At 41.2% G+C, this 27828-nt stretch overlaps 1 protein-coding gene across 1 annotated transcript in view; it reads left to right on the forward strand.

The window, feature by feature from the left end:
- Positions 1 to 27828, forward strand: part of LOC135545982 (ecto-NOX disulfide-thiol exchanger 2-like) — a 289160-nt gene that overhangs the window by 106813 nt on the left and 154519 nt on the right. The gene's annotated exons all lie outside the window — the stretch shown is intronic.

The raw sequence follows: 27828 nt of genomic DNA on the forward strand, positions 1-27828 counted from the left end.
CACCCAACTTGTTGTGGGAAGCTTGTGGAAGACTACCCGACATGTTTGACACAAGTTAAACATTTCAAAGGCAACGTTAACAAATACTAATTGGAGTGTATGCAAACTTCAGACCCACTAGGAATGTGATGAAAGAAATAAAAGCTGAAATAAATCATTCTCTCTACAATTATTCTGACATTTCACGTTCTTAAAATAAAATGGTGATCTAAGTGACCTAAGACAGGGGATTTTTACTCGGATGAAATGTCAGGAATTGTGAAAAACTGAGTTTAAATGTATTTGACTAAGGTGTATGTAAACTTCCGACTTCAACTGTACATACACTGCGTGCACAATTATTAGGCAAGTGAGTTTTCTGATCTTATCATTATTTCTATGCACATTTCATTATTTCTATGCACATTTTCCGACTACAAACCATATAAACTTGTGCTAATTGCTTATTGAGTGCTTATTTGATTTAATCATTTTCAGTTGATATGTGCTTGTGTAATGAGGGATGTTGTGGCGAAAGTGAATAACACATATCAAAATGTGCATATTTGTTTGGCATATTTGTTTGGCATTTTACCTCAGGTAAAATGGGCCAAAAAAGAGATTTGAGGGACACTGAAAAGTCAAATATTGTCAAATGCCTTTCAGATGGATGCACTCTTGAAATAGCTAAACTGTCGAGGCATGACCACTGGACAATCAAATGTTTTGTTGCAAATAGTCATCTGGGGTGCAAAAAATGCATGGAGAACAAAGTGCAAAATTTATTAAAACTGCAAAAGATTTCAGAAGAATTAAACGTCAAGCTACCAGGAACCCATTATCCTCCAGTGCCACCATATTACAGAACTGCAACCTACCTGGAGTGTCCAGAAGTACATGGTGCCAAGTGCTCAGAGACATGGCCAAGGTCAAGATGGCTGAAACACGACCACCACTGAATATGATTCACAAGTTGAAGCGTCAAGACTGGGCAAAGATATACCTGAAAACAGATTTTTCTCTCTTAAGGTTTTATGGACAGATGAAATGAGAGTGACTCTTGATGGACCAGATGTTTGGGACCGTGGCTGGATCAGTAATGGACACAGGGCACCATTTCGAGTCAGGCACCAGCAAGGTGGAGGAGGTGTACTGGTATGAGCTGCTATCATTAAGGATGAGATAGATGGACCTTTTCAGGTTGAAGATGGATAAACTCAACTCTCAAACCTCCTGACAGTTTCTGGAAGGTACTTTCTTCAAGCAGTGGTCCAGGAAGAACTCCTAAGCATTCAAGAAGGCCATGATCTTTATGCAGGACAATGCTCCATCACTTGCATCCAAGTACTCCACTGTTTGGCTAGCCAGCAAGGGCCTCAAAGCTGCCCGAACAATGACCTGGCCCCCTTCCTCACCCAACTTAAATCCTATTGAGAACATGTGGGCCCTTCTCAAACATAAGATTTACAGTGAGGGAAGAGGTGTACCTCTTTGAACAGCATTTGGGAGGCTGTGGTTGCTGCTTCAGCGAAAGTTGATTGTGAACAGATCAACTGACAGAATCAATGGATGAAACTGACTATCCTACCGATCCTTGACTTCGGCGATGTCATTTACAAAATAGCCTCCAACACTCTACTCAGCAAATTGGATGCTGTCTATCACAGTGCCATCCGTTTTGTCACCAAAGCCCCATATACTACCCACTACTGCGACCTGTATGTTCTCGTTGGCTGGCCCTCACTACATATTCGTCGCCAAACCCACTGGCTCAAGGTCATCTATAAGTCTTTGCTAGGTAAAGCCCCGCCTTATCTCAGCTCACTGGTCACCATAGCTACAACCACCCGTGGCACGTGCTCCAGCAGGTATATTTCACTAGTCATCCCCAAAGCCAACAATTCCTTTGGCCGCCTTTCCTTCCAGTTCTATTCTGCCAATGACTGGAACAAATTGCAAAAATTACTGAATCACATCCCCCTCTCTAACTTTAAGCATCAGCTGTCAGAGCAGCTTACCGATCACTGTACCTGTACACAGCCAATCTGTAAATAGCACACCCAACTACCTCATCCCCAACTGTAAAGATTGGTGGAGGAGGGATAATGGTCTGGGGCTGTTTTGGTTAGGCCCTTTACACCAAACCCAAACCAGACATGCGCAAAAAGTTTTTTTCCCCCACACCAAACGCGATCACGACACGCAGGTTGAATAACAAAACAAACTCTGAACAAATTATATTAATTTGGGACAGGTTGAAACGCATTAAACATTTATGCCAATTTAGCTAGCTAGCTTCCTGTTGCTAGTTAATTTGTTCTGGGATATAAACGTTGAGTTGTTATTTTACCTGAAATGGTCCTCTACTCTGACAATTAATCCACACATAAAATGGTCAACTGAATCATTTCTAGTCATCTCTCCTCCTTCCAGGCTTTTTCTTCTATGAACTTTATGTGACGATTGGCATCTAACTTTCATAGGTGTATTGTCACGACTGACCGACCTCCGTTCATCTTTCAATCACCCACGTGGGTATAACCAATGAGGAGATGGCACATGGGTGTCTGCTTCTATAAACCAATGATGCGATGGGAGAGGCAGGGCTTGCACTGCGCTCAGTGTCACAAATAGAACTGACTTCTATTTTAGCGCTTGGCAACACAGACACTCATTGGCGCTCGTGAGCAGTGAAATAATTAAATAACTTGTAAATTTATTTTGCAACGCTCACGCACGCGACCCGAGTGGTGTGGTCAGTATGTTAGGTCCACTGAACGGAACTCTTAACGCTACAGCACACAGTGACATTCTAGATGATTCTGTGCTTCCAACTTTGTGGAAAGCCCTTTCCTGTTTCAGCCTGACAATGCCCATGTGCACATAGTTAGGTCCATATGGAAATGGTTTGTCGAGATCTGTGTGGAATGGCCTGCACAGAGCCCTGACCTCAACCCCATTGAACACCTTTGAGATGAATTGGAACGCCGGCTGCGAGTCAGGCCTAATCGCCCAATATCAGTGCCCGACCTCACTAATACTTGTGCCTGAATGGAAGCAAGTCCCTGCCGCAATGTTCCAATATCAAGTGGAAAGCCTTCGCAGAAGAGTGGAGGCTTTTATAGCGGCAAAGGGGGGACCAACTCCATATTAATGCACATGATTTTGGAATGAGATGTCAGATGAGCAGGTGTCCACATACTTTTGATCATGTAGTATATCGTAGCCATTTTTAGACAGACATGGCTCCTTCACAGCCAGCTCATGGAATAAAACAGCATCGTAGTTCATCAACTGCATACTTTGTCACTTACCGATGAGGCCGCATTTATAATAACTTCCCTTTTGCTGTCGTCTGTAATCATCGGAGGTTATTTACATGGCTTTTAAAAGTGCCATCCCTTTTTCCCGACACATATTTGTGTTGTTACACTCTATTATTTAGTCACTGCTATTGAATTAACATCATCAAAGGCGATGTTCTACTGTCAGCCTTGCCATGAGATAACAAGTCATTGGGAGCTTCGACACTCATCCTGGCATTCCCTTTATTAATAAGAACAAAGCACCAGAGAGCATCATCTTTCTCCTCTTCAGCACTGGTCTATTCTATCATGCACCACTTCAAAAGAAAAACACTTGTGCTTGTTTTCAGAGATGTGCCTCAAGTTCTCCTTTAGGCAACAATCAAAAATAAATGTTCTGTGCTTCTCTTTGACTGAACCAGAGTTAGCCTGTGTAGTGAACGTGTGTGTTTGAGCAGCAGAGGTACTAGTGCGGAGCTGGACACAGTGACTTGTCCGTCTAGGTCAGTCGTTTGACCATATAATTACTAGAATGGAGATGAACATTCTTATTATGGGATAATAAACTTTCCATCAATGTCAGCAAAATGATGGAGCTGATCGTGGACTTCGGCGACCGCAGATAGAGCACGCTTCATCTTCAAGTTCCCCCGGTGTGCACATCACTGATAACTTGAAATGGTCCATCCACGCATACACTGTGGTGAAGAAGGTGCAATAGCGCCTCTTCAACTTCAGGAAGCTGAAGAAATTCAGCTTGGCCCCTAAGACCCTCACGAACTTCTACAGATGCACCATTGAGAGCATCCTGTTGGGCTGTGTCACCGCCTGGTACAGCAACTGCACCGTCCGCAACTGCAAGGCTCTCCAGACGGTGGTGCAGTCAACCCAACTCATCACCAGGGTTCACACTGCCTGCCCTCCAGGACATCTACAGCACCCGGTGTCACAGGAAGGCCAAGAAGATCATCAAGGACTTCAGCCACCCAAGCCATGACCTTTTCGCCCGGCTACCAACTATAAACAACTATATTGTTTTGTATTACTGCACTGGACCAATAAGACATGATAAAGGTTGGCCATTTTGGTCAGGAAGTTGGACAACTATGGTTTGCCAGTGATGTGATAAGATATTGTGTAAAATCTATGAATTTGAATAAATTATCTGCTAGCTAGCCAAACTGTATTAGATATTACATTTTTCAAATTAACTGCCAATATGACAGCATTCCATTCAAACAATGATGTCAGTCCACAGCCATATCACTGGCTGACGTCAGTTGATGATAGGACCAAAACAAGTACTGATATTGTATCATATAATCGCACTCATAGCTTTCCAATAGATTTATTTTATATAAGGCTTTTCATTACAAAGACAATCTCAAAGACAGAACACAAACAGAACAAAAACAAATGTAGGGATCTGGTGGTGACAGGTCTTGAGTTAGCAATGGTCTTCCATAGCTGATAGTGCCGTTAGTAATAGCTGATCAGTGTTGAGGCAGTTCAGAAAGGCAGTTATTGTGGAGGGAGTGTCTCGTCTTTGGCATCATTAAATGGAAGACTGTTATTTTATCAAATCAATTCTCTGTAATTATTTTTACGTGATTAAACTAATCATGTAAATGTAGTTAACTAGGAAGTCAGGGCACCAAGGATAATCTTCAGATTACAAAGTTATAATTTTTCAAATATAACTTTTCAGATATTAAAATATCTGATCAATTAGTCTTCTAATTAATGAACTATTCTTTACCTCACATTAGTCTCTTTCCAAACATCGTAAATTGTTGGTTATCTGCACGAACCCAGCCTTCACTATGAATCATCCACACATCAATTGTCTTAATCAGTATTTACTAACTAACTAAATAATCACAGAAATGCATAAACAAACAAACAAACAGTATATATAGTTACAAGGAAATGATAGGTGATGGACCGGTCGTAGCTGGATTCTCCACCGACCATGTACACATTCTCCAAAACATGGACGTTGTTCAGTTCTCATGTTCTGTGATGTATAGGAAGTTCCTTTGTTCTACCGTGAAACCTTCTCTCTCTATACTGCCTGGCCATGAGGAGAGAGACTCCTCTAGGAATTTATGACCTGCGATAACAGAGCCTGGGTGTATGGGGAAGAGAGAGGTGGTAAGAGAGAGAGGGGGATGATACTCGCTATACCCAAAGAGGGCCACGTCATGACAGGAGTGGAAACTGTATTTAGAATTATATTACAACATTTTAGGTTCACAATAATTATATTAGACAACTTCTGATATATCACATGCCTTTTATTTTTCTGCATAAGTAAAATCTGCCTTTCATTCCAATTCGACTGCTTTGAATTTCTCCCTGAGCAATATGGCTGCCATGTTCAGCCCATTCTGGAACATTGAGGGTTCATGACATAGCCCCTCTACTAATTTTATAGGTAGTTATCCATAAAATGTCAGAGCATTCAATTTGCCTGCTGGGGGGGCAAAGGAGACCCCCAGCTCCGCTAAAACCATTGACAGCGGTGTGCCGTTTTCAAGGGATTATTAAATAAATGTTAACTATTTGGTTGTAATATCATCACTTCTTGAAGAGCATAGTCAGAACTACCCATTCCCGAGTAGTCCATGCAAAAAATTGTGCACATTTAGCTCTCTTTTCATGATCATCAGTGGCAGAACAACAGATTTTTACCTTGTCAGCTTAGGGATTTGATCTTGCTACCTTTCAGTTACTGGCCCAACGGTCTACCCACTAGGCTACCTGCCACCCCGATTTTGCAAACTTTCAACGCTCGACCAACGCTCTAACCACTAGGCTACCTGCCGCTCCATCATTGATTGATGGACCACGTCAAATTGGCTAGCTAGCTAACCACAGATCACTTCAATATAGCTAGTTAACAAGCTAACTTTCAAGAGATAAACAACAATAGATTACTATTTCAAAATAAAGTTTTATTTGCTTGCCATCTATAGTCGTGTCAGTAGTCCGACTGACATCTTTACTTGCTTGCCATCTATAGTCGTGTCAGTAGTCCGACTGACATCTTTACTTGCTTGCCATCTATAGTCGTGTCAGTAGTCCGACTGACATCTTTACTTGCTTGCCATCTATAGTCGTGTCAGTAGTCCGACTGACATCTTTACTTGCTTGCCATCTATAGCCGTGTCAGTAGTCCGACTGACATCTTTACTTGCTTGCCATCTATAGTCGTGTCAGTAGTCCGACTGACATCTTTACTTGCTTGCCATCTATAGTCGTGTCAGTAGTCCGACTGACATCTTTACTTGCTTGCCATCTATAGTCGTGTCAGTAGTCCGACTGACATCTTTACTTGCTTGCCATCTATAGTCGTGTCAGTAGTCCGACTGACATCTTTACTTGCTTGCCATCTATAGTCGTGTCAGTCGTCCGACTGACATCTTTACTTGCTTGCCATCTATAGTCGTGTCAGTAGTCCGACTGACATCTTTACTTGCTTGCCGATGTTGAGCTCTTTCCTAAAGCCTCATCTCTGATGAAGCAAGCTAAATTACATGTTTGCTTAGCTAGATAGCTAGCTACATGCCAAATGGATAGGCTACTCTCACATATCTGAAATTACATTATCAATTGATGTTTACTGATCATGAAAAGCATGCAGATACTTGCTGTACAACTCTGTTGATGGCGCTAAATGTGGAATAATCGGAAATGTGTAGTTCTGAATACCTTCTTCAAGAGTGATATTAAAACCAACTAGATTTAACATGTATTTAACAATCCCATAAAAATGGCACATACTGTAGTTGTTAATTGTTTAGCGGAGCTGGTGGTCTCCTTGCCCCCAAGCAGCCAAATTGAATGCTCTGCACCATGTTGTGACATTTTATTGTTAATGACCTATAGGATCTCCATGAGTTTGGCTGAGTTGTTATTGTTCTGTCTGATATTAGAAAAAAGGGTGTTACACGTTCAGTCCTAGAACATAAAAAAAAAATACGAAGTACAGGGCAACATTTCAAAATTCTCTCCCTGAAGTGCACAGGCAGACTGGACCTGAATGGAACCAAAATACAAAATACTATATAATGTTTTTCCTAGTTTTGCAGGATGGTTTGGGGGATCTCCTCCTGGGACATGTAGAGGATGTTGCAACTGGCAGCGTGGAGGAGTGTTTTCTCAGGCTTTCAGGGCTGCCACTCTTGGGAGTCGCATGTTTGTTAAAAACATGTAAAAAAAAAAATATATATATATATATACTCTAGTTTTGGTTCAGCCCTCTTTTGAGCTCTTGCAGACAGTTTCCCACAGAAACGTATGACTTAAAAGCTGGCTTCTCTCTGAACGTCTATACTGCTCTGTATGCACTGAGCAAACATAGGCCGCACTGCACTAATCTAGTTACACATGTATGCAAACAGCAAAGAAACAAGCACATTAGAAGTAATTTACTCCCCTTTCAGCTCAATAAAGAAACCTTCATATTTATTCTGTGTGAAGTTCATGTTTGACTTGCCTATTTAATGGTTTAACACGCTATGTTTCTGTTTAATGCACTTTATTGAAAGACACCCTCCTGAAACGATTGAAACACCTAGAATTATTAATGAGAGTTCACACAAACTCATTATTCGCTCTCAATGGGATTTGAGTAACACGCTAATGCCTTGACATCTGCCTGAATTTGCGGTGGTAATCCGTCATGCGTGAAACAAGGGAAATGAAACCCACTTTGTTGACATGGAGGTGCTCTGCACATTTGGGAGTGACAAACATTGTCAACGGAAGCCAAACGTCGACAACATGGTGGTGGAGCCTGGCTTTAAAATGTATTGATTATTTAATTGAGAGAAGTAAGGCCCATATTCAGGAAACTCATAATATTCAGTAGGCCTATATAGGCCTATTAGCGGATGATCCCTACATGGTGGATAGTATTAGGCCCTATATGTTTGCTGTGATCGATGAGATAAGTAATTCTACTTAAGGTTCAAATCATTGGTTTCATTCCACATTTTCCAGGGATTCAAACAGACTTCAGGCAAGACCTTGAAGTTTAACGGCCAGGCGTTCCCTTTTCAAAGCATCTCCTTTGTTCCGTAATTAAGGTCTGTTAACGAAGCTATTTTGATTAATGACTGTTAATGTGGGGGAGAGCGTGCAAAGAGTACCCCAAGGCACGAAAGCAAACTGCTCCAGTATCTAAGAGGGAATTAGCAGCTCAGCCTACACCCTTTTCATTTGTACATGAATGAACAATTAACCACAGTCATCTGTCGGTGTTGATTTAGATCCAGGGGAGCTGAGATAGACACATCAGAGATAGAGAGGAGGTTCACTCATATCTATCTTCATGTGTGTATGTCTTTCTGGTTCTGTGTGTGTGTGTGCCCTGTGCGTGTGTGTGTGTCTGTCAATCCATGCATGCATGTTGTTCTTTCAAATATGGAACCGGACTGAGGGATAAGGGGATGAAGGACTGAAAAGAAGTGACACTTGATCAATTATTCAGTGTGTGCTTGTCTCTTTGAAGTCTCTCTATTCCCCGAGAGTTAGTTACCCTGACCATGTGACGGTCTCAACAGAGAGTCTTTACTCTCCTTCCTATTCCCTGAGGAAACCGAAGGACAGAGGATAAAATGCCCCCATTTGGGGAAATTTTTGGCTACTAGTGCATCATAACTCATTAATAAAGTGTACGAGATGATGAGGAGTGGGTGGAAGGTGTGGGTGTTTTAGAACATCACAAATGACCCTGTCCTCTAATAAGTGGCCTCTGAGCTGTTGCGGAAGTGACATTTTTATTGATGTAAATGTAGATCCAGTGATCTATGGAGGTAATGACAACCACAGCGCTAATTACAGTCACCTCCAGGAGCCTGTTCAAAGCTATTTATCTCCCACACTACTCCTATCTCTCTTTCAATGACCCAACTGAAGGTCAGCTTGTTAATGAATGTTCAGACACTCTGGATCTGTCAGAGTGATAAGACATACAGGACCTCTGTACCAGGCGGTGTCAGAGGAAGGCCCTAAAAATGGTCAGACTCCAGCCACCCAAGTCATAGACTGTTCTTTCTGCTACCGCACGGCAAGCAGTACCAAGAGGGACCAAGAGGGACCAAAAGGCTCCTGAACACCTTCTACTCCCAAGCCATAAGACTGCTGAACAGTTAATCAAATGGCTACCCAGACAATTTCAATTGACCCCCATGATTACTTATTTACCTTAATTGTTTTGCGCTGTGACTCCCTTGCACTGACTGCAAACTCGCTATACTCTAGACACACACTCACACATACTACACTGACACTCCAGCACGCACACACACACACACACACTACATACGCTCACACACACACAGAACACACAGACACATGAAAATTGCCACCACACACACACACACTCACACATATACACACTTTCACACGTCACATATGCTGCTGCTACTCTGTTTATTATATATCCTGATTGCCTAGTCACTTTTACCCCTAACAACATGTAGATACTGTCTGACCTCAAATACCTCACTTCGTACCCCTGCATATTGACTCGGTACTGGTACTCCTTATATGTACGCTCATTATTGTTTTTATTGTGTTACTATTTCCTTTTTTATTTAGCAAATACTTGTATTAATTTTTAACTCTACGTTGTTGGGAACGGGCTTGTAAGTAATAATTTCACTCTAAAGTCTCCAGCTGTTGTACTTGGCTCATGTGACCAATACAATTTGATTTGATTTGAAGACTAAGTAGCAGTGTGGATTATCTGTGGTAAATCTGCTCTGTCTGTAGGATTGTTATGACTGGCAAACTTGTGCACATACCATCAAAGGCTTTAATACTGTATTTTCATTATATAGGCCTAGATGTGTTTTGACTATTATATGTTTGTTATGACTGGCCGGTTTGTTTTGGTTATTATAAGCTTGTTGCGGCTGGCAGGTTAAAGTTGCTATGCAGGAGAGATGAATGTGGATTCAATTGGCTACGTACATCGCATGGCTCTAATGAATCCATCAAGTCTCCTCCTCAATGTAGTCTTCTGACACACTGCATAATGGATGAACCATTTGAATCAGTTGAATGTATGTAGGCCTGCGTGTTTGTGAACTGCCTGATTTTATTTAATAGAAAGTTCCTCTAAATTCTCTGTCATGGCGTTTCTGCTCCAGAGTTGAGGCTTGAAGTCTTAATACATTGGCGCACATGAAGGCAAGCAACCCCTGAATAGTAATGTTTAATGATGAATCTAAGTTTATGCTCCCAACTGCATTTTTCCTTTAAACCATTCACTTTAATTATGAAATCGTAAAACATACTTTTCCAATTACTTTTTTCGGTGGGGTTCTGTCCACTAATTACCAATATGCTCATCACTTCACCATTAATTTCCCCTCAAAATAATGAAATTATATGTTGTGTATGTGTCAGGTCTGTTGTGATTGCATTAGTTTGTTACAAAATGAGATTACTGGTATTACTTGATGCCTACTGTATTTTGAGACCCATTCTTCCATTAAGGTTTACTAAGCTAGGGCTCAGTATGCTTTCCATTCCCCTCTCACTCCATTCCCCCTGTGTGCCTGAATTGTCAGGTCTATGTAATGTGTTGTACTTGACCCAAGCTTGCCTCTCTTCTCTGTACTGTAAAGAGTGGAGGAGGAGAGAAGAGAGTGGAGGAGAGGAAAATTGGGAGGAGGATTCAGTGGAGGGGTTGGGGTGACTAGTGTTGAGTGACTACTGTCCCTGTGTGTGTCCCTGTGGCCCCTGAAACAGCCCTGATTAACTGGAATATAGCGTTGGGCCACTGGACCCCCTAATGGCCCCTGAAAGGGACACTTTTCATCCCAAGCAAATCAAATCAAATCAAAATGATTTATATAGCCCTTCATACATCAGCTGATATCTCAAAGTGCTGTACAGAAACCCAGCCTAAAACCCCAAACAGCAAGCAATGCAGGTGTAGAAGCACGGTGGCTAGCAAAAACTCCCTAGAAAGGCCAAAACCTAAGAAGAAACCGAGAGAAGAACCAGGCTATGTGGGGTGGCCAGTCCTCTTCTGGCTGTGCCGGGTGGAGATTATAACAGAACATGGCCAAGATGTTCAAATGTTCATAAATGACCAGCATGGTCAAATAATAACAATCACAGGCAGAACAGTTGAAACTGGAGCAGCAGCACGGCCAGGTGGAATGGGGGACAGCAAGGAGTCATCATGCCAGGTAGTCCTGAGGCATGGTCCTAGGGCTCAGGTCCTCCAAGAGAGAGAAAGAAAGAGAGAATTAGAGAGAGCATACTTAAATTCCCACAGGACACCGGATAGGACAGGAGAAGTACTCCAGATATAACAAACTGACCATAGTCCCCCGACACAAACTACTGCAGCATGAATACTGGAGGCTGAGACAGGAGGGGTCAGGAGACACTGTGTCCCCATCCTATGATACCCCCTGACAGGGCCAAACAGGAAGCAGTGTTGTCTGTCTCTGTGAACACACACAAAAAACACTTCCCATTCCTCTCACTAAAGCATTTCCAGCATTTTCATCTTCATAGTGCACAGATATTTATAACAGTCAGTGTCTATGAGTAATCAGTAATTAATCCTGCTTTTAACTGTCGATAATGTCTCGGTGATGGTTTGTTTTAGAAATGGTGATTGGCTTTAATTGAGGACAGAGAGAACACCTTTGCTTACAATGACCCTCCAGGGTTATATGGACAAAGCACAGTCTCTCTCTCTTCTTTAATTAAAAAAATGTAACCAGGCTAGTTGAGAACAAGTTCTCATTTACAACTGCGACCTGGCCAAGATAAAGCAGAGCAGTGCTACACAAACAGCAACGCAGTTACACATGGAATAAACAAGAGTACAGTCAATAACACAATAGAAAAAAGAAAGTCTATATATAGTGTGTGCAAATGGCGTGAGGAGGTAAGGCAATAAATAGGCCATAGTAGTGGAGTAATTACAATTTAGCAAATTAACACTGGAGTGATAGATGAGCAGATGATGATGTGCAAGTAGAAGTACTGGTGTTCAAAAGAGCAGAAAAGTACATAAACACAATATGAGGATGAGGTAGATAGATAGGTTGGGCTATTTACAGATGGGCTATGTACAGCTGCAGCTATCAATTAGCTGCTCAGATAGCTGATGTTTAAAGTTAGTCAGGGAACTATAATTCTCCAGCTTCAGTGATTTTTGCAATTCGTCACAGTCACTGGCAGCAGAGAACTGGAAGGAAAGGTGGCCAAAGGAGGTGTTGGCTTTGGGGATAACCAGTGAGAAATACCTGCTGGAGCGAGTGCTACAGGTGGGTGTTGTTATCGTGACCAGTGAGCTGAGATAAGGCGGGGCTTTACCTAGCATAGACTTATAGATGACGTGGAGCCAGTTGGTCTGGCGACGAATATGGAGTGAGGGCCAGCCAACTAGACCATACAGGTTGCAGTTGTGGGTGGTATAAGGGGCTTGGGTGACAAAACGGATGGCACTGTGCTAGACTGTATCCAGTTTGCTGATACATTGGAAGCTATTTTGTAAATGACATCGCCAAAGTCGAGGATCGGTAGGATGGTCAGTTTTACGAGGGTATGTTTGGCAGCATGCTTTGTTGCGAAATAGGAAGCCAATTCTAGATTTAACTTTGGATTGGAGATGTTTGATGTGAGTCTGGAAGGAGAAGTTTACAGTCTAGCCAGACACCTAGGTATTTGTAGTTGTCCACATATTCTAAGTCAGAACCGTCCAGAGTAGTGATGCTAGTCGGACGGGCAGGTGCGGGCAGCGAACGGTTGAAAAGCATGCATTTGGTTTTACTAGCATTTAAGAGCAGTTGGAGGCCACGGAAGGAGCGTTGTATGGCATTGAAGCTCATCTGGAGGTTCGTTGACACAGTGTCCAAAGAAGGGCCAGATGTATACAGAATGGTGTTGTGTTTGTAGAGGTGGATCAGGGAATCACCCGTAGCAAGAGTGACATCGTTGATATATACAGAGAAAAGAGTCAGCCCGAGAATTTAACCCTGTGGTACCCCACAGAGACTGCCAGAGGTCTGGACAACAGGCCCTCCGATTTGACACACTGAACTCTGTCTGAGAAGTAGTTGGTGAACAAGGCGAGGCAGTCATTTGAGAAACCAAGGCTGTTGTGTCTGTCGATAAGAATACGGTGATAGACAGAGTGGAAAGCCTTGGCCAGGACAATGAAGACGGCTGAACAGTACTGTCTTTTATCGATGGTGGGTGTGATATCGTTTAGTACCTTGAGCGTGGCTGAGGTGTACCCGTGACCAGCTCTGAAACCGGATTGCACAGCGGAGAAGGTACGGTGGGTTTCGAAATGGTCAGTGATCTGTTTATTAACTTGGCTTTCGAAGACTTTAGAAAGGCAGGACATGATGCATATAGGTCTATAACAGCTTTCCAATCTTTATGGACCTCGGACGATATGAAAGAGGTTGAACAGACTGGTAATAGAGGTTGCAACAATGGCGGCGGATCATTTTAGAAAGAGAGGCTCCAGATTGTCTAGTCCAGGTAATTTGTACGGGTCCAGGTTTTGCAGCTCTTTCAGAACATCTGCTATCTGGATTTTGGTGAAGGAGAAGCTGGGGAGGCTTGGACAAGTAGCTGCGGGGAGTGCAGAGCTGTTGGCCGAGGTAGGGGTAGCCAGGAGGAAAGCATGACCAGCCGTAGAGAAATGCTTCTTGAAATTCTCAATTATCGTGGATTTATCGGTGGTGACAGTGTTACCAAGCCTCAGTGCAGTGGCCAGCTGGGAGGAGGTGCTCTTATTCTCCATGGACTTTACAGTGTCCCAAAACTTTTTGGAGTTAGAGATGCAGGATGCAAATTTCTGTTTGAGAAAGCTAGTCTTTGCTCTGTTGACTGCATGTATTGGTTCCTGACTTCCCTGAAAAGTTGCATATCGCGGGGACTATGCTAGTGCAGTCCGCCACAAGGATGTTTAATGTGCTGGTCGAGGGCAGTCGGGTCTGGAGTGAACCAAGGGCTATATCTGTTCTTAGTTCTATATTTTTTGAAAGGGGCATGCTTATTTAAGATGTTGAGGAAATTACTTTTGAAGAACAAACAGGCATCTTCGACTGACAGGATGGGGTCAATATCCTTCCAGGATACCTGGGCCAGGTCGATTAGAAAGGCCTGCTTGCAGAAGTGTTTTTGTGAGTGTTTGACAGTGATAAGGGGTGGTCGTTTGACCGCGGACCCATAGCGGATGCAGGCAATGAGGCAGTGATCGCTGAGATCCTGATTGAAAACAGCATAGGTGTATTTGGAGGGCAAGTTGGTCAGGATAATATCTTTGAGGGTGACCATGTTTTCAATGAGGAGACTCTCAGTTCGATAGCAAATGTTCAGTTTTTCCAAAAATATTATTTGTGTTGGAGAAATCGCTCCGTTTTGTTCATCACGTTTGGCTAAGAAAAAAACCCGAAAATTCCAAACTTTTTTCCAAATTAACTCCATAATATCGACAGAAACATGGCAAACGTTGTTTAGAAACAATCCTCAAGGTGTTTTTCACATATCTATTTCATGATAAATAATTCGTGGCAGTTGCCTTTCTCCTCTGAACCTAATGGAAAAGTGGACGCAGCTGGAGATTACGCAATAATTTTGGTGGAGGACCCCAAGCGGACACCTGGTAAATGTAGTCTCTTATGGTCAATCTTCCAATGATATGCCTACAAATACGTCACAATGCTGCAGACACCTTGGGGAAACGACAGAAAGTGTAGGCTCATTTCTGCCGCATTCACAGCCATATAAGGAGACATTGGAACACAGCGCATTCAAAATCTGGGGCATTTCCTGTATGAAATTTCATCTTGGTTTCGCCTGTAGCATTAGTTCTGGGGCACTTTCCAAAGCTGTCAATTATATGCATAGTCGAGCATCTTTTCGTGACAAAATATCTTGTTTAAAACGGGAATGTTTTTTTATCCAAAAATTATAAGAGCGCCCCCTATATCAAAGAAGTTACGTTTTTTAATTTGAAGCTTGAAGTGTTTGGGTATAGACCTAGAAAGTTTGACAGAACTTTGTAGGCTATCTCTGGAGTAGATTGCAACTCCTCCTCCTTTCACAGTTCTATCTTGACGGAAAATGTTGTAGTTGGGTATGGAAATCTCTCAATTTTTGTTGGCCTTCCTAAACCAGGATTCAGACATGGCAAGGACATCAGGGTTGGCGGAGTGTGCTAAAGCAGTGAGTAAAACAAACTTAGGGAGGAGGCTTCTGATGTTTACATGCATGAAACCACTGCTTTTTCTGTTACAGAAGTCAACAAATGAGAGTGCCTGGGGACACGCAGGGCCTGGGTTAACCTCCACATCACCTAAGGAACAGAGGAGTAGGATGAGGGTACGGCTAAATGCTATCAAATCTGGTTGTCTAGTGCGTTGGGGACAGAGAATAAAAAGAGCAGATTTCTGGTCGTGGTAGAATAGATTCAGGGCATAATGAACAGACAGGGATATGGTGGGGTGTGTGTACAGTGGAGGTAAACCCAGGCACTGAGTGATGTTAAGAGAGATTGCATCTCTGGACGCTCAAGTTATGCTGGGTGAGGTCACCGCATGTTGAGTGGGACTCGGTGCTCCGCAGTAAACTAAAACAATGATAACTATCCTAAACAACAGTATACAAGGCATATTGACATTTGAGAATGATATAAAGCGAGGCACAAAGCAATCACAACAACTTGTAGTACAACAACAGCTTATCAGCTAAGACAACAACAACAGGTAAAATGGCGATGCATGGGCAGAGAGGGTCGGTTAACTAAAAACAGGGCCTGAGTACGAGGCTGGGGCCGACAGATAAACAAAAAACTAAACAAAATGGAGTACTGTGATTAATGAACAGTCCAGCAGGCATCAGCTATGTAGCCAAGCGATCATAGGGTCCAGTGAACAGCAATAGATGGAACAGGGAAACCGCGGGGTAGTCGTTACTACGCTAGCACGTGGGAGACATTGCGATTAAAGTTAGCAGGCTGGGGTTAGTAGAAGCGTCTGCTCCGTCGTCCGACAAAGGCCGTTTGAGGGCACAGTGGATGGAGTTCCGTCGGCAGACCAGTCGTGGTGGTACGGAGAGGCGCCGTGTCGACAAAGGGTCCAGGCCAGATGGCGAAAGAGGTATTGTAGTTGTAGTAATTTTGTTTGCTAGCCGAGAGATGTGCCTGGCTCGCGGCTAACTGGTGATAGCTTCGAGGCAGGGGCATTAGCCACTATAGCCACTCAGTAGCAGCTAGCTAGCAGCGATGATCCGCTACAAAGGTCCAGAGCTTACGGTAAGTATCAGGTGGAGTAGTGGATTCTAGCCATGTTGGGGTAGAGTCCTGGAGGCATCTTCTGTGTAGCCGAGTGATCACTGAGTGGACCGGGAGGTCGGCCTGGCTCAGATACTGGCAGGCTGGCAAGTATTATCCAGGCAAAAAAAAAAAACGTCTGGTGTCTGTGCGGAAGGTAAAGGCTGCTAGCAGTGGCTGACAATGACTAAATAGCTAGTAGCTAATTAGCTGGTTAGCTACTGATGGCAAGCTACTGATGGAGGTTCTGGCTATAAGGTCTAAAACACATAGCAGATCCGTATCACATTGGGTGAGGCGGGTTACCGGAAGGTATATTTAATTTAGAAATGGAAAAGAGATAGAAAATAAGTAGAAATATATACGAAAAATACAAAAAGTACACGAAAGAACGACAAACCACGTCTGCACTGCTACGCCATCTTGGTTACTTTCACATAGGATTCATGGTATGTTGCCTGTAAAAACAATTGGCCTCTTGCTCCATTTGTCTAAAAATGGATCCTGAATAGACTATAGAAACAGAGGTTGTTTATCAAAAACACTCCTTCCTGGAAGTCCTTAGCAAAAATACTTCAAAGACAAAAATAACGGTCTATGGTGGCTGAGGTGGGATTTTTCCTCTTCATCTTCAAGGTAAAGTTCTAAAAGAGGAAGTCAAGCCCGGGTGCTTTAATGTGGTGTCTTTCATTAGCTGCACTTCCCCAGATAACTCAGCTCAGCTCTTCTCCAAGTGTCATCATCCTCCAAAAATATCTGATCTCCCCCATTAAAGTGAAGGATTTGAGAGAGTGATACACACACAAGAAACACTCACCTATGAGGGGTAGAGAATGTCAAGAAAGACACACTGGACAAAACATAAACACTAAGACCACATTGGAGAGTTTTGCTTCCTCTCCATTGTATTATGTCATTGCACAGCACTCTGATGAAGCCAATTTTGTTCCACAGTATTCTGAATAAATGGCATTTCACTCCTCAACTCCTACCAAAGCACTGAGTGATGAATCAGTCCTTGCTTCCGAGTTTAATCACACAGCTCTTCAAGAGGGATCCATTAGTTTAAGACTAAATGGTGATCTCATTCAAGATACAGTATTATAAGGAAAGCTAATTTAGCTAATCAGGCAGTTAGCCTGTGCACATGCAGTAATCAGATGGAGTGCATGGCTTTTATTTATCGGCTCACTGCTCATGTCAATATCATTATGCTGTCAGAGTTGAGACCTGTATGATTTGTCCGGTTTGGAGGGAATATATGTGTGGATGATTCATCCAGCTCAAAGGTAAATCAAGTAGCACCAGAGTGGTCTTGTATATGATAAAGATAATCTCTGATGTGCCTGAACAATCAACAAGTGCCTTGTCTCAGGTGGAAGTAAATAGTAATAAAAAATGTGAATAAAAATATGTTTACCTCTTATTGCAAAAGAGGAAAAACTATTAGTAAAGTTAAAAACAATATTTATCAGCCAAATTGTTGCAGCTGGATTTGATTAAGTATGCTATTCTAGCCTGTCTTCCAAACCTTTTGGAGGGTTGAACTACTGTAACAGTAGGACCTGTAGTTTGATGAGGAAGATAGATAGGGGAGACCTTCAATGAGGGAGATGAGGCCAACCATTCCCCTCTGAAAGCTTGGCAGGATTAGGCTGATGGATTCCCGGGTGCAGAGAGATGTGTCTTCAGGCTGCTTCTATCAGCTACTTCTGTCTGAACTCTAAATGAACAGATCTGTTATCTAGACCCCACTCTGAGCTCTCTCTCCCTGCTCCACTGTTAATGAGAAGTGCTCTAAGATGTGTATATTATTAATAGATGAAAGGAGGGGAGAGAAGGCCACTCATACATCATTAAACATAAACACGCACACACTCATGTCTTTAGGTGGATGTGGATGCACACAGTAATGTATCCTATTTCTTACTTGGAATCAATACTCTCCACTTTTTAGTGTACTTCCTAGTTGTGCTGATCTGGATTGAGGTGGAAGGAATCCCTGCTGACACACGAACAGAAGCACAGAGCTGAACACACAGATCTGCATCCACTAGATTAAGGTCAAACAAGCATCCATCCACTCCAAGAAAGCTATTTTGCGATGCATGCATTATATTCTGCCTGGTGAGTGTTTTTCATGCGTAAGGATGGACTGGCATCACTACTCTGAGGATTGTTTTTGGCATTTGCCTCCTATATTAGGATCATGCTGTGAGTCTAAGGCCCCAGAATCAATATTCAAAGGAAATCCGAGACATTTAATGTCATCGATGTTTTTACTTTTGATATAGATACATGCAGTGTAAATTAATTAGATTCTGCACCATTTCACCCACCAATTTTCTGTTCAGCAAGGACACATGTATAGGCTATTTGATAATTTTATGTTGATAAAACCCCTAATTATTTCTTACCAGGCATTACACTTTTCTGACAAACTCTCATTAGACCTCATTTTCTTTATGTGGATGGTCCAGATTGCGATAGAAAATCCCTGCAATTTGCCATTAGTTAGACCTTTCTCTCTCTTTCCCAACCTCTACTTCTCTTTCTCTCGACTTCTCTCCCCCTCTCTCTCCTTTTCTCTCCTTCTCTCTATACTCTCTCCCTCTCTCTCTACTATCTCCCTCTCAATCTCAATCACTGTCTGTCTGTCTGTCTGTCTGTCTGTCTGTCTGTCTGTCTGTCTGTCTGTCTGTCTGTCTGTCTGTCTGTCTGTCTGTCTGTCTGTCTCCATTAGTTCTTAGTACAGTCTTCCTTCACTGTTCTGGGGGTATATGACCATGATAGTGTTCCAGGAGACCTTTCTTTGTTAGAGGCTGTAATTGGCCTGTTAGCTGTTAAGACCTTGTCCGTTGTAAACTAAATGTCCCTGAGCTTTTCTTGGCCTGCTTGGAGGCCTCCGGCCAATGGGCCTTAAAACTGATACATTTCCCATCAGCACCCTGGGGGAGCCTGTACTGCAGCTCATAGGCAAGTAAGGCTGAGATCAGGCCTGTGGCAGTGTTTCTCATGCCATTACTTTGGCACGGTGACATAGTTTTGGAATTGTTAGTTAGATTACTCGTTGGTTATTACTGTATTGTCGGAACTAGAAGCACAAGCATTTCGCTACACTCGCATTAACATCTGCTAACCATGTGTATGTGATAAATAAAATTTGATTTGATTTGACTATAATTAAACTGCAAAATGATCGATTGTTTAGAACAACTCCTCACTAATCAGATTACAGCAAGGTTTTCACAGCATAGCCTACACTATAGCTCCAGACTAAGCATAGTAACCCAATAGTAACCCAACCTAATCCACATTGATTTTCATCTACCTCTTTGACCAGTTAAATGTTGAAATAGAGGTTACACATTGAATCGATCCCTGGCAAATTTAAGGCAGTGCATTTTTTTTTGTTAAATGGTAGAACAGGTTCAGTCTTAGACATATTTGTATTCAATGCTTCTCTTGATGACAGATGTGTATTTTCAATGGCTGACGCTTCTTCTGGTTGGGCCAGCAAGCGTGTGCGCTAGTGTTGATCTTTCCACTGCTGCTTGCTATTCAGACACACTCCCTCGGCTCTCAAGTGAAAGAGAGCTGAGGGAACCATGCCAGACCTCTGTCCTCAAGGTCACTCTGTTAAAGTCCTAAATCCCAGAGGTCAGTGCCTAGGGAGGGAAGGGAATGATGGGTGAATGGAGAGAGGGAGGGAGCTAGCAAAGAGCAGACTGGAGGACAGAGAGACTCCGGGTGTGACGTGGTGAGGTTGAACTCAGGTGCAGAGAATGGACTAGACGAGGAATCAGTGATTTAGGATAAAGTAAATACCTTACTGAGAAACAAGGGAACAGAAGAATCACAGTAACACTGGAACATAGCAACAAACACTACAGTGGTTCCTCCTTCAAAGTTGCGAGTTTACACCGTGGGACTTACAGGTAATTTGTGGTTTAGCACGGTACCCTGCGCCACCACTTCACTGCTCTAGACCAGCACAAGGGCGAGTTAGAGCACTGATTATGCTTTTGGGTCCTACTGTGTCTCTGACAATGAATGGGCAACATAATCCTAAATAGACACGGATAATTACGCACGACTTCAGAATTGCTTACTAAAACTGTTGTTACACTAAGGTTTTTATTAATATTTTATTTTTATTTTTTATTAGGATTATTTTGCTCTTACTGTAGTGCTGTAAACCACATCCGACCGGTCTCGTTGTACAGCGACTGAGCGGTGCAAAGTCTAAGACATTGCAAAGCAGTGCAATCTGTGTTGCTACAGATGTTGGTTTACCCCATGTTCACCCCATGTTCTCGCTCATTTTATATTTTTTGAAAATGAAATCATCTCCAAAATATTGTTATTTTTAAAACTAAGTGATTATTATTATTATTATTATTATTATTATTATTATTGACACTAATAAAGGTATCTTTATGCTTTTATTAATAAAATAATGGTAAAAATACTCTTTCAAAATGCCGATGTTTATTTAGTTATGGATCCATAATGAATTACTATGGGAATAAATATCACTGAATTACAGAAATATCCTCCAATCCTCTATATGTAATGATTGAGTGACAAATTTGAGTGTAGAAATGTTATGCTCTCAGTGTAACCTTTATTTAACTAGGCAAGTCAGTTAAGAACAAAGTCTTATTTACAAGGACAGCCTACTCCTTCCTCCCCGTCAAGAACCCCGGTCTCCCACGTGCCCGCAGGACGCTGTGTTCATTAGCTAAATAGCCCAGTACTGTACTCCCGAAAACATGCCAATGTATGTTATGTTGTGATTTTGAACATGAATTATGCCCCTCTTTCAGATTACTCTGACGGTTTTCTTACGGTGTACCCAATGATTTATGAAAACTTGCTCGGTCGATCGATGTCCTCATTCTGGTTTTACATACGTGTTTAATACGTCTTTACACACTTTATTCGAATGATTATGGTATGCATATTGTTATATTTGGCAGCACTTGTGTTTTTCCTTCGCCTCCAACCCCATTCGATGCGTGGAACGGATGTGGGTGGGGCTAGGTCTAAATAAGGTGGATCATTTTTTTTCACTCACAAAAGCTCTGATGAAGGCCGTGAGGCCTGTATTAAACCAGACAGATGTATCATCATTAGTCCTGTATTATACCAGACATAGGTATCATCATTAGTCCTGTATTATACCAGACAGAGGTATCATCATTAGTCCTGTATTATACCAGACAGAGGTAACATCATTAGTCCTGTACTATACCAGAAAGAGGTATCATCATTAGTCCTGTATTATACCAGACATAGGTATCATCATTAGTCCTGTATTATACCAGACAGAGGTATCAGCATTTGTCCTGTATTAAACCAGACAGAGGTATCATCATAAGTCCTGTATTATACCGGACAGAGGTATCATCATTAGTCCTGTATTATACCAGACAGAGGTAACATCTTTAATCCTGTATTATACCAGATATAGGTATCATCATTAGTCCTGTATTATACCAGATTTAGGTAACATCATTAGTCCTGTATTATACCAGATTTAGGTATCATCATTAGTCCTGTATTATACCAGACAGAGGTAACATCATTAGTCCTGTATTATACCAGGCAGAGGTAACATCATTAGTCCTGTATTAAACCAGACAGATGTATCATCATTAGTCCTGTCTTATACCAGACATATGTATCATCATTAGTCCTGTATTATACCAGACAGAGGTATCACCATTAGTCCTGTATTATACCAGACAGAGATAACATCATTCATCCTGTATTATACCAGATATAGGTATCATCATTAGTCCTGTATTATACCAGACAGAGGTATCATCATTAGTCCTGTATTATACCAGACAGAGGTATCAGCATTTGTCCTGTATTAAACCAGACAGAGGTATCATCATAAGTCCTGTATTATACCGGACAGAGGTATCATCATTAGTCCTGTATTATACCAGACATAGGTATCATCATTAGTCCTGTATTATACCAGACAGAGGTATCAGCATTTGTCCTGTATTATACCAGGCAGAGGTAACATCATTAATCCTGTATTATACCAGGTATAGGTATCATCATTAGTCCTGTATTATACCAGGCAGAGGTAACATCATTAGTCCTGTATTAAACCAGACAGATGTATCATCATTAGTCCTGTCTTATACCAGACATATGTATCATCATTAGTCCTGTATTATACCAGACAGAGGTATCATCATTAGTCCTGTATTATACCAGACAGAAGTAACATCATCAGTCCTGTATTATACCAGACAGAGGTAACATCATTAGTCCTTTATTATACCAGACAGAGGTAACATCATCAGTCCTGTATTATACCAGACAGAGGTATCATCATTAGTCCTTTATTATACCAGACAGAGGTATCATCATTAGTCCTTTATTATACCAGACAGAGGTATCATCATTAGTCCTGTATTATACCAGACAGAGTTAACAGCATTAGTCCTGTATTATACCAGACAGAGGTAACATCATTAGTCCTTATTATACCAGATAGAGGTAACATCATTAGTCCTTTATTATACCAGACAGAGGTAACATCATCAGTCCTGTATTATACCAGACAGAGGTATCATCATTAGTCCTTTATTATACCAGACAGAGGTATCATCATTAGTCCTTTATTATACCAGACAGAGGTATCATCATTAGTCCTTTATTATACCAGACAGAGGTATCATCATTAGTCCTTTATTATACCAGACAGAGGTAACATCATCAGTCCTGTATTATACCAGACAGAGGTATCATCATTAGTCCTGCTTATACCAGACAGAGGTAACATCAATAGTCCTTTATTATACCAGACAGAGGTAACATCATCAGTCCTGTATTATACCAGACAGAGGTAACATCATCAGTCCTGTATTATACCAGACAGAGGTATCATCATTAGTCCTTTATTATACCAGACAGAGGTATCATCATTAGTCCTTTATTATACCAGACAGAGGTATCATCATTAGTCCTTTATTATACCAGACAGAGGTATCATCATTAGTCCTTTATTATACCAGACAGAGGTATCATCATTAGTCCTGTATTATACCAGACAGAGGTATCATCATTAGTCCTGTATTATACCCGACAGAGGTAACATCATCAGTCCTGTATTATACCAGACAGAGGTATCATCATTAGTCCTTTATTATACCAGACAGAGGTATCATCATTAGTCCTTTATTATACCAGACAGAGGTATCATCATTAGTCCTTTATTATACCAGACAGAGGTATCATCATTAGTCCTTTATTATACCAGACAGAGGTATCATCATTAGTCCTTTATTATACCAGACAGAGGTATCATCATTAGTCCTTTATTATACCAGACAGAGGTAACATCATCAGTCCTTTATTATACCAGACAGAGGTATCATCATTAGTCCTGTATTATACCAGACAGAGGTATCATCATTAGTCCTTTATTATACCAGACAGAGGTATCATCATTAGTCCTTTATTATACCAGACAGAGGTATCATCATTAGTCCTTTATTATACCAGACAGAGGTATCATCATTAGTCCTGTATTATACCAGACATAGGTATCATCATTAGTCCTGCTTATACCAGACAGAGGTATCATCATTAGTCCTGTATTATACCAGACAGAGGTATCATCATTAGTCCTTTATTATACCAGACAGAGGTATCATCATTAGTCCTGTATTATACCAGACATAGGTATCATCATTAGTCCTGTATTATACCAGACATAGGTATCATCATTAGTCCTGCTTATACCAGACAGAGGTATTATCATTAGTCCTGTATTATACCAGACAGATGTAACATCATTAGTCCTGTATTATACCAGACAGAGGTATCATCATTAATCCTGTATTATACCAGACAGAGGTATCATCATTAGTCCTTTATTATACCAGACAGAGGTATCATCATTAGTCCTTTATTATACCAGACAGAGGTATCATCATTAGTCCTTTATTATACCAGACAGAGGTATCATCATTAGTCCTTTATTATACCAGACAGAGGTAACATCATCAGTCCTGTATTATACCAGACAGAGGTATCATCATTAGTCCTGCTTATACCAGACAGAGGTAACATCAATAGTCCTTTATTATACCAGACAGAGGTAACATCATCAGTCCTGTATTATACCAGACAGAGGTAACATCATCAGTCCTGTATTATACCAGACAGAGGTATCATCATTAGTCCTTTATTATACCAGACAGAGGTATCATCATTAGTCCTTTATTATACCAGACAGAGGTATCATCATTAGTCCTTTATTATACCAGACAGAGGTATCATCATTAGTCCTGTATTATACCAGACAGAGGTAACATCATCAGTCCTGTATTATACCAGACAGAGGTATCATCATTAGTCCTTTATTATACCAGACAGAGGTATCATCATTAGTCCTTTATTATACCAGACAGAGGTAACATCATCAGTCCTGTATTATACCAGACAGAGGTATCATCATTAGTCCTTTATTATACCAGACAGAGGTATCATCATTAGTCCTTTATTATACCAGACAGAGGTATCATCATTAGTCCTTTATTATACCAGACAGAGGTATCATCATTAGTCCTTTATTATACCAGACAGAGGTAACATCATCAGTCCTTTATTATACCAGACAGAGGTATCATCATTAGTCCTGTATTATACCAGACAGAGGTATCATCATTAGTCCTTTATTATACCAGACAGAGGTATCATCATTAGTCCTTTATTATACCAGACAGAGGTATCATCATTAGTCCTTTATTATACCAGACAGAGGTATCATCATTAGTCCTGTATTATACCAGACATTGGTATCATCATTAGTCCTGCTTATACCAGACAGAGGTATCATCATTAGTCCTGTATTATACCAGACAGAGGTATCATCATTAGTCCTTTATTATACCAGACAGAGGTATCATCATTAGTCCTGTATTATACCAGACATAGGTATCATCATTAGTCCTGTATTATACCAGACATAGGTATCATCATTAGTCCTGCTTATACCAGACAGAGGTATTATCATTAGTCCTGTATTATACCAGACAGATGTAACATCATTAGTCCTGTATTATACCAGACAGAGGTATCATCATTAATCCTGTATTATACCAGACAGAGGTATCATCATTAGTCCTGTATTATACCAGACAGAGGTATCATCATTAGTCCTGTATTATACCAGACAGAGGTATCATCATTAGTCCTTTATTATACCAGACAGAGGTATCATCATTAGTCCTGTATTATACCAGACATAGGTATCATCATTAGTCCTGCTTATACCAGACAGAATATCATCATTAGTCCTGTATTATACCAGACAGATGTATCATCATTAGTCCTGCTTATACCAGACAGAGGTAACATCAATAGTCCTTTATTATACCAGACAGAGGTAACATCATCAGTCCTGTATTATACCAGACAGAGGTAACATCATCAGTCCTGTATTATACCAGACAGAGGTATCATCATTAGTCCTTTATTATACCATACAGAGGTATCATCATTAGTCCTTTATTATACCAGACAGAGGTATCACCATTAGTCCTTTATTATACCAGACAGAGGTATCATCATTAGTCCTTTATTATACCAGACAGAGGTATCATCATTAGTCCTTTATTATACCAGACATATGTATCATCATTAGTCCTGTATTATACCAGACATAGGTATCATCATTAGTCCTGCTTATACCAGACAGAGGTATCATCATTAGTCCTGTATTATACCAGACAGAGGTATCATCATTAGTCCTTTATTATACCAGACAGAGGTATCATCATTAGTCCTGTATTATACCAGACATAGGTATCATCATTAGTCCTGTATTATACCAGACATAGGTATCATCATTAGTCCTGCTTATACCAGACAGAGGTATTATCATTAGTCCTGTATTATACCAGACAGATGTAACATCATTAGTCCTGTATTATACCAGACAGAGGTATCATCATTAGTCCTGTATTATACCAGACAGAGGTATTATCATTAGTCCTGTATTATACCAGACAGAGGTATCATCATTAGTCCTGTATTATACCAGACAGAGGTATCATCATTAGTCCTGTATTATACCAGACAGAGGTATCATCATTAGTCCTGTATTATACCAGACAGAGGTATCATCATTAGTCCTGTATTATACCAGACATAGGTATCATCATTAGTCCTGTATTATACCAGACATAGGTATCATCATTAGTCCTGCTTATACCAGACAGAGGTATTATCATTAGTCCTGTATTATACCAGACAGAGGTAACATCATCAGTCCTTTATTATACCAGACAGAGGTATCATCATTAGTCCTGTATTATACCAGACATAGGTATCATCATTAGTCCTGTATTATACCAGACATAGGTATCATCATTAGTCCTGCTTATACCAGACAGAGGTATCATCATTAGTCCTGTATTATACCAGACAGAGGTATCATTTACTTTTTGAAGTATTACATGTTGTCTTCAGCCCTCCTCCTCATTAGCACGCACTGTTTATTTTGGCACCATGAGAGCAGTTTAGTCCCACTGCCAGCCGTCACACTTTTCTCTGTCCGTCAGAGGGGGAGGTCAAATAAATTAGAGAAAGAAAGCCCATTTAGGGTTGTGAAATTGTTTGGTTTGTCAGAAAACGGTGGTCTTTGAATTTCGTGATGTGTTCTTGTTTACTCTGAGCCTTTTACTCTAGGGATCTGTATGTGTTGGATTTACTGTGTAAGACGTTACACTTGGCAGAAAACCAGACCGCCGTGGGCTGTATGAATAGATGTGTGTTGGTAGCATTTGGCCAGAGATGTTTTAGTTTCAGAAGCCCTAATGCCTTGTAAATTCCCTTCAGTGTCTGGATTTCAGTTTTTATTATCACCATAATGTTTTGTGTTTGCTGGAGAATTATTATTATTTACTGTGACAGTCAAACATAAACCAGCTTTTCTCTCTCACTGGCGTTTTATTGGGTAGATTCTAGTTTAACTGTGTGTGTGTGTGTGTGTGTGTGTGTGTGTGTGTGTGTGTGTGTGTGTGTGTGTGTGTGTGTGTGTCTAGTATTAGTCCTCTTGTTCCTTCTGAGAATGTGTGGTGTCGGTCAGGGAGGAGAAGCAGCATCATCAGGAGTCTCTCTTAGTAGAGGTCAGAGACCAGGGGATTCAGCGAGGAGGGGATTGAACCTCTGAATTAA

This window comes from Oncorhynchus masou, chromosome 9, assembly GCF_036934945.1.
Source record: "Oncorhynchus masou masou isolate Uvic2021 chromosome 9, UVic_Omas_1.1, whole genome shotgun sequence".
NCBI lineage: Eukaryota > Metazoa > Chordata > Actinopteri > Salmoniformes > Salmonidae > Oncorhynchus > Oncorhynchus masou.